The sequence below is a fragment of the Prosopis cineraria genome, unplaced genomic scaffold, assembly GCF_029017545.1.
Source record: "Prosopis cineraria cultivar Desert tree isolate PC_DT_omini unplaced genomic scaffold, ASM2901754v1 PC9, whole genome shotgun sequence".
Lineage (NCBI taxonomy): Eukaryota > Viridiplantae > Streptophyta > Magnoliopsida > Fabales > Fabaceae > Prosopis > Prosopis cineraria.
The window spans coordinates 12,420,563-12,432,307 of NW_026555340.1; the positions used below are offsets into that span (position 1 = coordinate 12,420,563).

Below are 11,745 nucleotides of genomic sequence, written 5' to 3' on the forward strand. Positions count from 1 at the left end.
TGAGAAAAGAGACAGGTAAAGTATGGGTGTTTATTTGATTACCCATTTCTTGTAGCCCAAAGGTTCTCTGTTATAACAAGAGATTTTGCTCTAAATAAAAATCAAAGTACTCAAAAAATTTTGTGAAGAGCGGAATTTCTACAGCGTCATAAATTTTCTGCTTTTCTATTTTTTTTTAACCTTGGAAAATCAGAGTACTTTTTTTTCAAAGAGAAATGGTCATCTATGTTCACCTCTACTTTATTTTGGCTTTTAGGTAAGGATGATTATTTTTGATAAGCCATTTAGTACTCCCCCCTCTCTCTTCATGACATTACCTGTTACAGCATATATACTACTGTAGTTCATTCAGGTTTTAGATGATGAAGGCATTGGTTCTTGTTCTAACAAGATTTCTTCTTTCATCAAAACTGCTGTGTCAGGTTTTATGTGTTTTAGCTCAAGTTAAGGCTGACAAGGATTTGGTTGAAAACTTGTCACAGCCTATTGATTCTGCTGACTGGCTCTTTCAAGAAATTAAAGCTTTGCAAAGACAAGTTGAGGATTTAGAATATAAGCTTGATTTCCGTGGACAAGGAGCAAGGACCTTGAAAGAATTTCAATTGAAGCTGAACGCGTTGCAGGGAACGAAGTAAATAGCTTTTTATTACCTTGCAACAGTTTTAGTTAAGTGCTCCTATTTATTAACATAATTGTGAAATAGAGTTAATTAGAAATTAATTAAGAATTATTTACTCCAGATTTATAGGAATATAATTATGAGATTGTGGGTGTAAATGAGTGATTTGATTTTGTTTATTATTTCCCTATACAGTCAGCTCATGTAACTCATGTATATATCCCGAATAACGGAGTAGAACTTTCAAGCTTCTGGTCCAAATTCCTACATGGTATCAAAGCAAGTTGACTTTGACCTAGAAATTGAAGGCAACAATGTTCAACCAGAAGGGGAGTCTGAGTTGAGCCGCTTGAGACTGTCTTCTGTGGGTTTCGGCACCAAGATTCTGCTAATGCACACCCATAGAGAAACTCCCTACGGGTTGAGTTCTGCCAAATGGTCCTCTCTTCTTTTGTCTGACAAGTTCAACGGACACAATTATTATGAGTCGGATCAACCCATAAGGCTTGTTATTGGTGGTTATGGCAAGCTGGGCTTCAGCACCAATGATTCCTGTAACACCCTCAAAAATACAAACTAATTTTTCGTAAATTATTAAAACTATTATCATGGTAGAAAATTTTCTTACCATGATACATCCAAGACATAACACAAGTCTTAAAATATCCAAAAAGGCAATTAAAACCATGAGCGACAGACATAATCCTCATGGTCATATAAATACTTTTAATAAAAAGGATTAGAGTTTACATGCTCCACAAAGAAGATATGTCCTAAGTTGGCACCAGATACATTGTATAATCCAAAATAAGAGGCAACGTAAAAGATGGTGTCTCATACACCATAGTTACACCTCTGGTGCTTTCTCGGCCGGACTCGCTCCTGTAAAAATATTAACCACGGGGAATGAGACTTAAAAGTCCCAGTAACCAAAAATTAATATGTAGTGATGCATGCGGATGTAACTAATCATGCGATTGCTAAGTGGGCACACAAAACATTTAACCGAACAATATTTTCAAACAAACCGAACAAGTATTTAATTGCATGACTGCACCTTATATCCTCCTTTCACCATGCTCGGACGCCAAATCACCCGGCCAAAGGTGAGTTGGACCAAGCGACATGCCACTCATTGGGTCCAATGAGGGCTTACCACGTGGTAATAATTAACCGAACATAAATTCCCATTAACACCATACATTAAAATACCCTGACAAGTCATGCATCATTCAAATATCCAAACAGAAATATATCCGAACAATAATATCTCATCATGATAAACAAAAATAAATTTTTAACCCACTTGGCAATGATTTCACAGAAGTATATAACAGTATTTATTTTCAATAATTCATAATTTTTCCAAACAACAAAACAACACATAACCATTCACAAACACACCCATCACAACACATTAATAATGGTTACCTTGTGTCTTGAATAACAAGTTCCCCTTCACAACTCCTTTTTCACCACTATCTTTGTCAATATAATCTACATAATTATTTCACAATACTATATATTAATTTTACATTAAAATAAATAACTCTAATTTAAAGAGTTAGAAAGTCTTAGATCTATAATCCATATTAACACTAATTTAAGATTTATGCCTCATTTAACTTTCTAAATTCTTTTCTAAAATTCTCGTACCCTAATAAACTATTTTTTTATCCTCAAATCACTTCTAGTATCACAATTTCATCCTTCTATATTCTAAAAATTCGTCCAAAAATAAATTAAAAATTTTAAAATTATCCTAAAGCCTCAAATCACCTTTCTATAACCTCAAAAATACCTATTCATACTTAAATAAATATTTAATAATCAGAAGTTCATCCCTACATCTCAGATTCCACATAAATTCAACCATATAGATCTAGATTTTAACTCAAAAATTCTTAAACATGAGTTTCAACCTCAAGAAAATATTCTATAATATTTATTATATCCCTAAGAGTTTTAACCTATATTTTTAATCCATCATATCATCAGATTAACTATCCTATAGAAAAAAAATCCTAATCAGAATATTTACTCTATTCTATAAAATAATCATATCACTAGAAAGCTAATACTATTTAAAAAATAACTATAAAATTAATTTTGTAATTAAATAAATTTTTAAATGCTAATTTAAACAGGAAAGTTAGAACATACCTGAAGAAAAAGAAAATAATCCCTCCTTGTGAGAAAACGCCGAGCAACGTGAGAGGAAGAGAGAAAAATAATATAAAAATGGGATTGTGAGTCCCAAAATTATATTAAAAAAAATTATAGGTCTGAATTTAATTATTCAAACCTTTGGGCCATAAGTTGCAATTTCCTCTAAATTGCATCTTAGCCTCTCATGCTTCCTAATGCACACCCCCCCCTCCTTTTTATACATGAATGCACCTCTTCTCTTCTCTCATTTAACCAATGTGGGACTTAGAAACAACAATCTTCCACCCCCCCTTTTTTTGTTCCTTCTACCTTCTCTTTTTTTTTAACACACACATAAAAAAAATTATTTATGTATTATATCTTAACTAAATATTGCTTATGTGGTTTTAAATTTAAATTTTTAAATTCATAATTAAATACCTAACCATAATATTATTTCTAAATAACTTCAAATAATATAAATTCCTATTATTATCATTTTTTTTCAAAACCTAAATTCCACAATTTTTTTATTATATAAAAATCAGGATGTTACAATTCCAAGGCACTATATGGGTTAAACACAATGGCCACGTTGAAGTGGGAGAGTAAGAACTCGATGGTGGTTTTGTGGTTGGTCACAGCTATGGCTCCCATAGGTTCGATGTTCTCTCACGTTCTTGCTGATGGTGAAAGACATCTGGGATGTTGTTCGAGAATCAAGCTTGGATGGTAAGGATGGTGTTTGATCATATGATCTGAAAATTAAAATTTGGTAGATCAAACAAGGTGAACACGATCTTCAAGAGGTTTGGTTGGAACTGGTTGCAATATAGCAGGAGATTGATCTCAACACAAGGAGGAATGGTCTTGTGCCCGTGATGCTATAAGGTATAAAGAAAGTTTTGAGGATGAATATAACATTCTGAAATTTTAAGACTCAGATTTATTTTAAAAAGATAAAATAAAATATTTATAATTAAATTAAAATTAAAAGTAGTATGATAGAGGTCCCGAGTTTGAATTTTTTCAAGTAAAAGTTTGGTTTTATTTTATTTTTAACTATAAAAAAATTATCAAAGTTGACCCGGACTTTTGTATCATAATAAAAAATATTGGGCCCTTTCTTATAATTTTTTTCAAAATATTTTAAGATCAGTTTTTTAAAGAGAAACAGCACGTAGAAGCTGAAAATAGAAACAAAGAAAAGGAAACACATGAACAAGAGAGTGAGAGGAAGAAGAGAGAAGGAAGAGAGGAACTTAGGCTCGGATCTGGAAGGCTTTGCAGCTGTTGTGAGCTCGACTACACGATAGGTAAACTCCCTACTTCAATCCTCTTCCTTTCTTCTTGATTTTCTTCAATTTTAGAAGATAAAATTTTTAAATTTTGATCCCAAAGGCTTTATTCTTATAAGCTTTGGTTTTTTTTGGATTCTTGGGAGGTTGTTTTGAGTTTTTATATGATGCTCTAATGTTTTGAGTGGGTATTTGGATGAAAAATGAAGTTTTAGGACAAAAATCAAACCTCAAGAGGTTGGGTTTTGCTCCTCAATGGTTTAAGTCTATTGATTTAGTTATAATTTTTCTATTTGAGCCCAATAAGATTTAAATTAAGTTTTGATTTTCATTATAAGGGCTAATGGTAAAAGTTGGTAACACTAAGTAAAGGTTTTTAATTGATTAAAAATTATATGAATTGAAAATTGGCCTAGTGGTAGCTAATAAATAATTTTGGTGGTTAAGTGGTATTATGTGAATGGTTGGTTTAATATATGAACTATTGGGATGGATTATGACTCATTAATTCAAGTTATATGGTATGAGTTATAGTCTTCTTCTATATTATTTGCCATGATAAGTGATGTGAATCACTTATATGTTGTAGAAATTGTTAGTAGAATTTGTTTGGAAGTTAAAGGATAAGCCGAGTCATATTTTTGTACAAGGGAAACCCTTTTGGTATAAAGAGGTTGAGGTAATAGGGAAATTTATATTTCTTATTGTTTTATTTAGCTATTTTTGAGTAAATAATATTATCTAGCATGCATTACATGTTTTACATAATTGAATGCAAATAAAATGTGTTTTATAAGGGTTTATGGGATATTACTTTGATATTAATGCATCTATGTTTATTATCTATTTAATAATGATATTATTTATGAAAATAAGATTATTAGCATGCATTGTGGTCATAAAAAAATGAGGAGTTGTAGTTGGAGAGTGCAACTAGGTTTGGTACCTTATATAGGTTAAGGAACTGCTTAAGAGATGAATTATGAGTGTTATACTACCTTGAGTGTTTAAGTGGTCAATACTTAGAAAAGGTAGAAAAGGGTAGAAGGCATGATCTCGATGGAAGTTCACCAATAGGGAGATGCAGTTTTGTGATATTCTATAGCTCACTGTCAGTACTCAATGTTGCCTTTCATATTGTGGGCTCAGTACACTAAAGTGGTTAGTGGATTAAGTGTTTGACACCTCTCAATAGGGGAGGAAATCCGACATATGAAGTGTGAGGTTCAGTGCCTAGGCCAAGATAGCCCTCACATAGAGAGTAAATTAAGCTGGCTTTGGGAGGGAGTTAGCTTTAACTGCTCAGGATTCTCGTTGAAGAGGCACAGGTGGTTCAGTGGATTACATCATGCCTTAGTTTATATTTTGTGCCTATGGAGGTACAGTGGGTGTAAGGTTTACCTACAAGTTAAAAAGTGTTAAGGGGCACTCTGTTAGTCAGGAAAGGTCATATTAGCTTATCTCATACATTCAAACATTTTAATTAGTTAATTATATATTATTTTGAATCTATTATTTATTGACTTGACTATGGCTTTCCTTGTAATAAGGAATATTGATTTCTCTGTTATTGAGACTGTAGTTGTCTCACCCCTTTTTTTAGCAATATTTATAGGTCCAAGCAAAGGATCCAGTAGTGTATGGAAAAAAGAGCCAAGTTAGGGTTTGCTTGTGGGTTTAAAGATCTGCAACTCCCTTCTTTTGAGCAAGTATATTGTAATGTATTTAGGTTAGGGTGTTAGTAGGATGTGATTACACATATATGTACATATGTGTGGATTGTGTGCTTGTGTATGCATTTTTGCCGCTTATAGACTTGTATTTAGAAAACTTGGTTATAGTATGTGGTTTTGATGGATTAATTTGATAGACCAAGTTTTCACTACAAGTAAATGTTTATTTTGGTGTATATATATGAATATATGTGATTCTATACGCAATTACAAAGTAGTTGCATTGTGAATTGTATGCTAAGGGCAAACATACACCTTGGATAGAGAGAACAGGTGCGTGGGCTCCACGGGGATATCTGAGTCAAATAAAAATATTTAGCATGTGTATTTATATAAATACATAGTGTTTAGATTGATTTTTGACTACTCTTGTATGATTTATGCATTTTGGGGGTTTAGAGTCCATTTTGAGAAATGGCACTTGGGTGGTCAAATTTGATATAAGGAGTTTTTCTATCGTTTAAATGTTCTATTAGGTACTTTTAGTCCTATTTGACGTGTCCAAAGTGTTCCCACAAGTTTGTGACCCTTAGGATGAGATTTGGATAATTTTAAAAATGGTTTTTACTAAAAGACTGTACTTTTGCATCCAGGTATCCAAATCTCAATCCGACCGTTGGATTTTTCTAAAATTTGGGTCATAAGTAAAACTTTTTATAAGATTTATGTGGACTTTAGAATCACGTCGATCGAACACCGGACGAAGAAATGGCGCAATCCAAAATTTGGTCATAAGGTGCTGTCATGACAGCAACAGTGTTGATGTTGGGACATGCACAAATTTTAATCTATTTATTGGATCTTTTTAAAATTTGCTACACTAGTAGTACTCTTTGAAAGTGACAAGTGGGCTCTAAAATCACTCTGATTAGAGGTCAGGATGATAAAATGATGCACTCCAGAAGTTAGTCCAGAGATGCTATTATGACAGCTTTTGACAACAAACAAATAACCAAATTTATAACGTGTCCAGATTTTAATCCGACAGTTGGATCTTTTTAAAATTTGAAAAAACTATTAACACACATTAAAAGTGACGTGTGAGCTTTGAAATCACTTTAGTCGGAGGCCAAATGGTGAATTGGCACCTCCCAAAAGTTTGCTTGTAGGATTGTCATGACTGTAGATTAATGCTATCATGACAGTAATTAAATGTCCTTGTTTGCCTAGTTTGCTTTCATGCACTATATCATAATTCTTCAGACTTTTCTAAAAAAATTTTAATTTAAATGTGTGTTTTGCTATAGTGTATCTCTTTAGCGATTTAAATGATTGGTTTCCTAAGTTGGTTTTAGGATCAACTTCTTAACCATACTTAGTTTATTTGAATTGTGTGATTTTTGGATAACACTCGGGACAAGTGTTACAATGAGCATGTGTTTCAATTTATGCTAGGCCTTCATCACTTCTTAGATGATGTCCATATCAAAATCTTGGCTCGTTCACCATTACCCTTTACTTGAGATGTGTTTGGTAGAGTTTATAAAGAGGCCTCTCATCGAAAGGGGATGCTCACTAACCCTATTATAGTACCTTATTCATCTGAATCCTCTACTATGGTAAGCAAGAACCTTGATCAAGGTATGAAGGAGACAAAAGGGAAAATATTATGTGTGTTCATTGTAAAAAGATAGGACACATGAAAGACTAGTGTTGGGATCTTCACGAGAGGCCTACTAACTAGAAACCACATGAGGGGAAGGCATGTTGGTATCAAGCTGCTCTAGAGAGTGCCACAAACAAATTTGGTTCCATTCCTAAAATTGCTAAAGACTAGTTAACCAAGCTCTTAGAGATGTTAAATACTCTACAACATTCTAAGCAACCATCTCAAATCTCACATTGCTTGTGTGGCTACACAAGGTAATAGTCATTATGCTTTGAATGCCACTTTCCATAAATCATAGTAGATTGTTGACTATGGGGCCTTATATCACATGATTGCAAACTCCACAATGTTCACATCATATTTTCCATGTAGTGGGCTTGAGAATATTGATATTGCTTATAGAACGTCTTCTTCTATTACTGCAAAGAAAAGCATTAATATTTTTGAATTTTTACAATTGGATTCAATACTTCATGTTCCCTATTTACCTTTTAATCTGTTATCTATAAACAAGTTGACTAAATAAGCCCATTATAGTGCTCACTTTTTCTCTACTCACTGTATTTTTTAAGATCTCTTATTAAGGAAGATGATTGGCAATGTTGAGGAGTATGATGAGCTATGCTACCTTGATGAATCAACCGCAAGTAGTCTCTGGTCTTGAATTCAGTGCAATCTTGTGTCTACCTCAGAGAATAATGACATTTTGTTATGGCATAAAAGAATTTGACATCCTAATGTTTAGTATTTGGGTTGTTTGTTTTCTCATTTTTCATTGAATAAAATTTTTGTGATACTTGTGAATTGGCTAAACACCATCATTCTTCTTTCTTGAGCACTAAATACAAAGCCTCCAACCCTTTTTCTATTATTTGTAGTGATGTATGGGGTCCTTCGAGTGTTCCAAACATAACTCAAGCCAAACAAGCCAAATTGTTTGTTACCTTTATAGATAATCATACTTGTGTGTGTTGAGTTTATTGAACTAAAGAGAAATTTGAAGTGGCATCTATATTTTTGGAATTCTACACCATAGTTCATAACCATTTTCACACCTCTATAAAAATTCTTCAAACTAATAATGGTACAAAATACCTGAATAAGGCCATGAGTGAGTTTCTAAAAATGAAGGGCACAGTTCACAAAACCTCTTGTGCCAATACCCCTAAAAAAATGGGATTGTTAAATGTGAAAAAAAAAACTTACTAGAAGTTTACCTTGCTCTTATGTTTACCACTCATGCCAAAATAGTTTTAGAGAGATGCCATCCTTAACACCACTTACCTCATAAATCGAATGCCAACCAAAAATTTTAACCTATGCCACCACTTGATCTCCTTCATGAAGTTCATTCTTTATGCCACCTTGAAACTTATCTTCCATTGAAAATTTTTGGGTGCTCAACTTTTTCCATCTTAACTCTGCTGCCAAACTTGAACCCAAGGTTGTCAAGTGTGTGTCCATTGGTTATTCTTCATCCTAGAAAGGTTATAAATGTTTTTGACCCCTCTTCTTGTACCGTCTTCCTAAACATTACCAAACTATATTCACTTAATACATGAAGGTAATTAGAGCTTGTCACTATTTCACATATGAGTGTCCCAAATCACGACCTTATATCATTAATCACTTTTAAGGCCTTAACAACAACCAAATATATATTTTCCACTTAATACATGAAGGTAATTAGAGCTTGTCACTATTTCACATATGAGTGTCCCAAATCACAACCTTGTATCATTAATCACTTTTAAGGCCTTAACAACAACCAAATATACATTTTCTACTTGATTGAGCAAATATATCAACAAAAATACAACTATACATAAATTTGGTCACTTGACTCCATTTCAACACAACAGGACTCATTTCTTATAAAATCACATAAATTCACACTTGGCCAAATTTCACTTAATTATCCATTCAAACCACACAACTTTATGCTTGGACTAATATCTTAACCCTACCTATTATATTTCACACAATTTCACACCATTTTATATCACTAACCTAAATTACATATATAACCACACAAGTGCAACCAAACATGATATATGTATGCATTGTTATGGCAATTTATAAAAATTATAAGGACCCAATTAAATGAAAAATAACTACAATAACCATATTAAAAATCAAGTGAAATTATAAGGATTAACAAATTAATTTTCCTTAAGGTAAAATAATACAAACCATTCAGTAAACAACAACAACAACAACAACAACCAAACCAAGGATTTCAGCCTTCTTTCTCTTTCCTTTTCCCTCCCTCAGCTTCAAGCGAACCAAAAGCCAAGCCCTCCATGATTCCTTGGGGGAGTATCCCACTTGACTACAAGTGAGCGTTTCTTCATTGTTCGTTCGATCCCCAAACGAATTGAGTCCCTTTTAACCTCTCAATCTCATTCCCAATTCTCCTAGGTAGGCATAATTGTTGAGTTGGGTACATTTGATAAAGAGAGGCGTAATAAAAGAGCATGGGATTTGGTCATGATTGTCGGCGTGACGTGTTAACAACTGTCCATATGATAAGAAGAGGTGTAATATAGAGACGTGTTAACGACCGATTAATTGAATGATTGTCAGAAATTTTGTCATATATAACAATATTTAATACGGAATAGAGTTTCAACACAGAAAGGGTGTTTAGATTTTTTTCCCTCCAAAACCATGATTTAATGAGATTTAGGCTCAGTGAGTAGTTTAACTATATTAATTTAATAAGTGTTTTATATAGTAAGATAATAACAGTTTGATTTAAACGGTTGTTAAATATTGTCATATAATATCAAAAAAAAATATTAATTTTTAAATATTTTAAAAAAATAATATAAGTAAAAAGTATTTTAATTGGGAAGATTGTTTGAATTTTCGGACAGAAATGTATGGTTGTATTTTTTAAGTCTAGTTAAAGTCCAACTGCTATAATTGACGAATGAGTGTAATTATACCACTCATTAAATTCAGATGAATCTAAACAAAGAAGTCGCTTCTTTTGACCCAGAATCGCACTATCACTGCAGTGGGCGGTCGGATTGATGATGCGAATAGGTTGTTGACACGTCTCTCTACAATTATACCTAACTTCCATTTATTAAGCGCCAAAAATTGCTTTTTTTAATTTTAAAATTTTTTTATTCAGTCGTGGTTATTAATAATTTAGGCACCCCACCAGGAGGGTGGTTCTTCTGGCGTGAATGGCGCTGTTACTTTTCGGCCCGAGATTTGCGTTGTGGAATGGATGGCACATATCAGTGTGTTGTGGTTTACCACTTTACCTAACTTTGGTAATAAAAGGCCCAAAAAAACTCATTAAACTCGTCCTATAAATTTGAAGATAAAAGAATAAGTTGATTCAATTTTTTTTTAAAAAAAGTGAAGTCTAAATTTTATAATTAAAAAAAAATATCTTTAACCATTAGGTTTCAAAAATAACAGAAAAAATATCAAAAAATTATTAACAAAGATTAATAAAATTTTCTTGGTCCATTTTCTATTATTTTTGGGTTTTTATCTGTAATTTTTAAATATTTTACTATACTTTTTGATGTTTTGTAACTTTTTAGGTTCTTTTTCTCTCATATTCTGGTCACTTAACAACAAAATTAAATTTTCTTAATGATAGAAATTAGATTTCACCATTTTTAAAAGTTGGATGAGAACATTACACCAAAATAAATTTAAAATCCTAAATTAGGGTTAATTTATCATTTAACCATAAATTTAATTTTATGATTAACATATAAAATAAAAAATATATTGAATTAGTTGTGATCGGAAAAACAGTTTGACTATTAAATACTGAATCACTCTCTTACTCGATTTAATAAAATGTTTGATTTTTAAAAACTTTTTTAATTTTCATTAAGTCTTGTATATACTTCTCTGTATTTTTTTTTTATTTTTCACGGTACCACCAAGTTCCAAGCATATTTACAAGTTAATTTTAGGATACTTTATTGAAATCAAAGAAATTATTCAAATTCATTAACTTCTTCTATAAATTTAATCAGTTTTTAATTTTATTTTTATTAAATATATATACTTTGTTAGTATAAAGGAGTAGAGATGTGCAAGCCCCACTGCTGATAGTGATTTTTTTAATTTTAATGCCAACAACTCCGGAATTTTTCGGCGCAGTTACTTTTTTTATTTTTTCGGCCGAGAATTGCATTGTTAACTTGTTATTATGTCTTCGGATCAATTACTGCAGTCGGTTTTTTTTTATAGAAATAGAATTGGCTGACAATAAATATGATCTTTTTTTATATGTTTTTCTTGATAAAGTATAGTTTAGTTAAGTTGGGTTTGAAGTTGGCCCAAAAAAAAAAAAAGTTA

The 11,745-nt window shown here is 32.0% G+C and overlaps 1 long non-coding RNA gene across 1 annotated transcript; it reads right to left on the minus strand.

Annotated features, from left to right (window-relative positions):
- Window positions 1-741: 741 nt before the first annotated feature.
- LOC129319853 (uncharacterized) lies at window positions 742-9,901 on the minus strand. The gene is made up of 2 exons (XR_008595529.1): window positions 9,601-9,901; window positions 742-1,501 (listed from the first exon to the last, which is right to left on the minus strand). It is a non-coding gene; the product is annotated as an uncharacterized LOC129319853 (long non-coding RNA).
- Between the last annotated feature and the right edge of the window lie 1,844 nt (window positions 9,902-11,745).